General features: G+C 33.5%; 1 pseudogene; it reads right to left on the bottom strand.

Moving 5' to 3' along the window:
- Positions 1-3,221: 3,221 nt before the first annotated feature.
- On the bottom strand, positions 3,222-3,729 carry LOC111721649 (annotated as a pseudogene).
- Positions 3,730-5,767: the final 2,038 nt, after the last annotated feature.

Below are 5,767 nucleotides of genomic sequence, written 5' to 3'. Positions count from 1 at the left end.
AAGGAACCCATACAGAGTATGCAGTAGGGAGAAGTATCCAAGGCAGTTGACAAGAGAACCAAAGTAGCTTGAAAGAGTGACTAAATCTAGGAAAGAAGTGGAATCAAGATGGTGAAGTAAGGTAGGTAAGGTTGCCTGAGCTTTCCCAATTTTCCCTCCAAAGAACTTTAAAATATGCATCCAAACAAATTCAAGAGTGGCAGAGTCAACAAAACAAAGGGGTGAAACAATTTACTAGCCCAAAACAACTTACAAAGGCAATATAAACTGTCTGGAATGAGAATGGACCACAGTCCAGTGCAGTATGCCCCTATACCTGCCAATGTAGACCTTGGGGGCCACTGAGTCACCACCTACTACTTGTAGAGCTTTCAGTCCATAGATAGTAAGGTGAATGAAGAACTGGTGGTGGCCAGAACTCTGAAACAAGAATTCTTACAAGGTGTTAAGTCAGTGGAATTGATGAGACAATGGTTATGTAGTTTCCCATGATGATTAATAATTTTCCAAGTTCAGTATGATTGATATAATCTTACAACAAATAATGATTTCCTAATGATATAATGATTGGTTTATACTCAGTGAAGAGCATGTAAGTTGGAACTCAGAGTCAGAGACAGACTCAGAAGGGCTTGGAGAGAATCTCAGAAGGGCTAGACACAGATTCGGAAGGGACACAGATAGAGATTCATTCCATCTTCCTCTTTGCGGTGGCTGGAAGAGCACAAGCTCTCAGACTCAGAAAGATCCACTCTATCTCACAGCACATGGTAGCAGGCTCTCCTCCTTAGCTTCTTCACTGAAACCAAGACTCTGGAAGGCCTCTAAGAAAGGTAGCCCTGGCCCCAGGTAAGGAAACTAGATTGTGAAGGATATAATAAATGATTTGGACTTTAACACCTGGCTATTCTTGTGGTGGTTACTCAAGTGAAAAGAAGGCTGCTGCAAGACCTCCAGAAAATCAAAGAAGAACATTACACTGGTGAGAAAGAAAATATAGGAAATTTTGCTGGCACTGGATGAAGGACTTTGTTGCTTTGTCTGAAGAGGGATGCAGGGCACAGATCCAAGTCTCAGAGGAAGCACATTATCAAAGTAAAATATGATGTTACAGGCCAACAGTGAGTGATCCTACTCTCAGGTCTACAGCAGAAAAGAGTATCTGTAGTAGTTCACCGAGAAGAATGCAGGCCAGAAGAGTAGTGATCACACCTTTCCATAGTCATAGCACCCCTGAAGAACTAAAAATATATGGTCTTCAAAATTACCTCTGAACGCAGCAACATGAAGAACTTGATGTTTCAGAAAATTCCTTGTTCATTCCAGGAGCAGAGTTCAACTTTAACATAAAGTTAAAAATCAAGAAAGTCACATAGAATAAAGGTAAGGGGCTAAAGCAGAATCTGTTTGCTTTAGATAAAGAAAGAAAGAAAGAAAGAAAGAAAGAAAGAAAGAAAGAAAGAAAGAAAGAAAGAAAGAAAGAAAGAAAGAAAGAAAGAAAGAAAAGAAAGAAAGAACCTATGTAGCAATTACAATCAGATAAACCAATCAAAAACTGATCTAATTAAAAGGAATAGCAAAGGGGGAAAAATATCATACTAATCAAAAACTAGATAGGCATCTCTAAATAGTCTAACATTCAAAATTTTAAACAAGTTAAATTTGTTATAAGAGGAAATGGACAGTAAAGGATACTGGTAGGAGGGTAAGATTTTTAATTTCTCATCTCCGAAGTTGATAAATAAGTCTAACCAAAAAATAAACAAGGCAAAATTTAAAGAGGTGACCAGAATTTTAGAAAAAAAAAATAAAAATGATTGACTTCTCATGGGGCAGAGAGAAGGAAATGAATAGAAATAGAAAAAATATATAAATTTATCTCAGTGGTTTATGGTACCTATACAGAAACTGATTTTGTATTACAAAATAAAGAACTCACAGTCAAATGCAGAAAAGCAGAAATGTCAATGCTTCTTTTTAGATCATAATACAATAAAAATGCTTTGTAAAAAATAATGGGAAAATAGATTAAAATTTTAATCCAATCTTAAAAAATAAGTGGACAAAAGAATAAATCATTAAAAAACAAAACAAAACAAAAACCCAAAAAAAAAACAATTTCATTGAAGAGAATAGCAATGAAGCCATACACTAAAATTTATAAGATTCAGCCAAAGAAGTACCTAAAGAAAATATATCTCTGAATGTTTAAATAAATAAAATGAAGAAATAACAGATTAAGGAATTGGTCAGGAAATGTTAAAAAATAGGGGGGAAAAAAGAAATTAAATCCTTCAATAAAACAGCAGATTGGAAATACTAAAAATCAAAGGATAGATTACTAAAATTGAAAGTAAGAAAACCATTCAACTAGGAAATAAAACTCATTTTTTATAGAAAGCCCAATATAATAGATAAACTATTAGCTAATTTGGCTAACAAAAGAAAGGAAAACAAATTACTGACATTAAAAATGAAAAGGATAAGTTTAGCAACGGAAAGGAAATGAAAGCAAATATTAGGAATTATTTTGTCAAATTTAATGGCAAATTTATTAAAACTGACCATGGATTAATGGATTAATATTTTTTGTGTATATAAGGAAGTCATTTTTTTGTTTGTTTTTCTCTTCTAACAAACATCATTCAACATGGAGATCAACAGAAGGAGAGCTTTGTGGCCATTTTCATTGCAACATCTGATCATCCAAGAAGCCAATGAGCAGACATACAGACATACATATAAAGCTGTGGACAGGAGGAGCAGTTGATTGATTTTAAAGGCCACAAACACCAGGACTTTTTTTTTTCTTGTTTTTTGTTTTGGTATTGTGGTATTCCCTCCTCATTTCCTTGATTACTTTTGTTGTTGTAGTGCCAGAAGCTAATGTGTATATTTGTTTGTTTTAATAAGAAATTACATCTGATCTTGTTTTCTGCAGATACTGGCATCAAGAAAAAGTGGAATGAGGCAGACAGGAATATGCTGGCAGAGTGTGTATGAGTGACTGCTCTACCTTAATCATTGTCTCTTTCAAAATAAAACCAAAAATGAATGTATTGATTCTTTAAGGTATATATGAATAATGAAAATGGACATTCTGTAACTGGCCATTGCCTATAACTGGCTGGTGGTGGGTTAGCCCTGTCTATCAATGCAATGTGTGAGACAGACATAGGCAATGCATGTAACATTCTTGCCAATAATGTGCACGTGGGGATTTAGGATGGTGGTCTGTATGGATTTGCTGTTTTGGGCAACAAATTCTCAAAGAAGAATCTGTGGCAGTCCATCTCTTCTAGAAGGATGGCAAGAGCTTCAGGTTCAAATGAGATCAGTTTTGCTTAAACTTCAAAGTTCCCATTATTGATGGCCTCAATCAGCTGCTCTGTGATCTTAAATGATTTCTTGCTTATGAACTTTGGTGTGTTCATTCTGTTTGGTGGTTTTAGTTCTCTATGGTGATTTCTTGACCTTCTTATTTAGTAAGTTAAAAGTAATTAGGTGCTGAGAAGTTTCCTTGTTGGTATGATTGCCCCCTTGAACTTTCTCCTGGCATTGAATTTCTTAAGACACTCATCAATCTGTTGCCTGTGCATCATTGTGTCCATTACTGAGGGCTTATTCAGGGCCTCATGAGCTTTGATCCTTTTTGCAAGGTTGATATTAAGGCCTGGTTGATAAAATTTTGTCTTCAGGAGTGACAGTGTCCCACTCAGGGGATGGAAATCATAAGCCCCAGACTTGATCTGCTAATAATGTTTGTCTTCATCTTCATCACAGAATCAGATTCATATTTTTTTAAACAATTTCCTGATCAACACAAAAGGAAATAGGACACTTAAATAATTCCATTTTAAGGAAAAGAAATGGAACAATCCTTCAATGAACTCCCCAGGGAGTTCAAGAAAAAATCCCCAGGGTCAGATGAATTCAATTTTGAATTCTACCAAACACTTAAAGAAGAATTAATTCCAGTAAGGGAAATAATGAAGGAAAAAAATGAAAAAGGAAAGTGGTCTAGCTGTACTCGGGTCTAAAACTATATTATAAAGCATCAGTCATGCAAATTATTTGGTACTAGATAAGAAATAGAGTTATGGATCACTGAATATGTTAGCAGTGAATGACTATAGTAATCTATTGTTTAAAAAACCTGTTTGACAAAAATTGCTTGGGAAACTGGAAAATAGTATGTCAGAAACTTGGTATAGGAGAACATCTTATATCATATTCCAAGAAAAGGTCAAAATGGGTCAATGATTTGGACTTAAAAAGTGATAACACAAGCAAATTAGGAGAGTAAGAAACTTATCATATTTACAATAAAATACAAAACAGTATAATTTTGATAGCATTAAATTAAAAAGGGTTTTGCACAAAAATACCCAATGTAACCAAGATAACAAGAAAAGCAGAAAACTAGGAAACAATTTTTTAAAGCCACTTTTGCTAATAAAAACCTCATTTCTCAAATATATCAACAACTGAGTCAAATTTATAAGAATACAAACATTCTCCAATAAATTGTCAAAGGATTTGAACAAGCAGCTTTTAAAAATTAAAGATATATGTGTATATTTACATACACACACACAAAAGTGTGTGTGTATAAATTCATATAAAATTACCTAAATCACTATTGATTAAAGAAGTACAAATTAAAACAAACTCTGAACTATCACCTAATATATCATATTGGCCAACATGACCAAAAAAAAGGAAAGTCATAAATATTGAAAAGGATGTGGGAAAAGTGGAACATTAATGTATAATTGATGGAGTTGTGAACTGATCCAGTCATTCTGGAGAGCAATTTAAAACTATGCCCAAAGGCTATAAACTTTGCATGCCCTTTCATCAAGCAATACCACTGCTACATCTATATCCCAAAAAAGATCATAAAAATGGAAAAAGCCCCACATATGAAAAGCTGTTTATAGCAGCTTTTTTTGTCTTTGCAAAAATTTAAAAATTAAGGGGATACCCATGAATTAGGAAATGATTGAAGAAGTTTTGCTATATGAATGTAACAGAATATTATTTTGCTATAAGAAAGGATGAAATGGAAGATTTCATAAAAATCTGGAAAGATTTGCAAGAACTGATGTTAAATGGAATGAGCAGAACCAGTAGAAAATGGTATATAGGAACAGCAAAATTGTGTGATAATCAACGTTGATAGATTTATCTCTTAGCAATACAATGATAGAACACAATTCCAAAAGACTCATGGTGGAAAATATTGGGCACATCAAGAGAAAGAACTATTGATTTGAATGCAGATTGAAGTATATTATTTTCATTTTAAGTGTAGTTTTTCTCATGAATTTTCCATTTTGTTCTGATTCTTCTTTCATAACATGACACATATGGTAATATGTTCAATATGATTAGATATGTATAGCCTATATCAGTTTGCTTGTCATCTTGGGAAGGAAGGAGAAAAAAAATTGCATCCTCAAATCTTATAAAATTTAAGATTGAAGACTATATATGAAATTTGAAAAATTAAATACTATTTAATGAAAATAAAACAATTAATTCCAATCTTAAATAAACCAGTTTTTAAAAAAAAGACAAGGAAGGATTTTTATTTTTATTTGAGACAATTGGGGTTAAGTGACTTGCCGAGAGTCACACAGTCAGGGAGTGTTAAGTTTCTGAGTCTTGCTTTGAACTCCTGAATTCAGGGGCAGTACTCTTTTCAATGCTCCATCTAGCTGTACCCCAGGAAGGATTTTTAACAAATTTATTTTATGACAAA

The sequence above is a fragment of the Sarcophilus harrisii genome, chromosome 2, assembly GCF_902635505.1.
Source record: "Sarcophilus harrisii chromosome 2, mSarHar1.11, whole genome shotgun sequence".
Taxonomy (NCBI): domain Eukaryota; kingdom Metazoa; phylum Chordata; class Mammalia; order Dasyuromorphia; family Dasyuridae; genus Sarcophilus; species Sarcophilus harrisii.
Note: the sequence above shows the minus strand (reverse complement) of the source record. Positions and strands in the feature narration are given on the sequence as shown.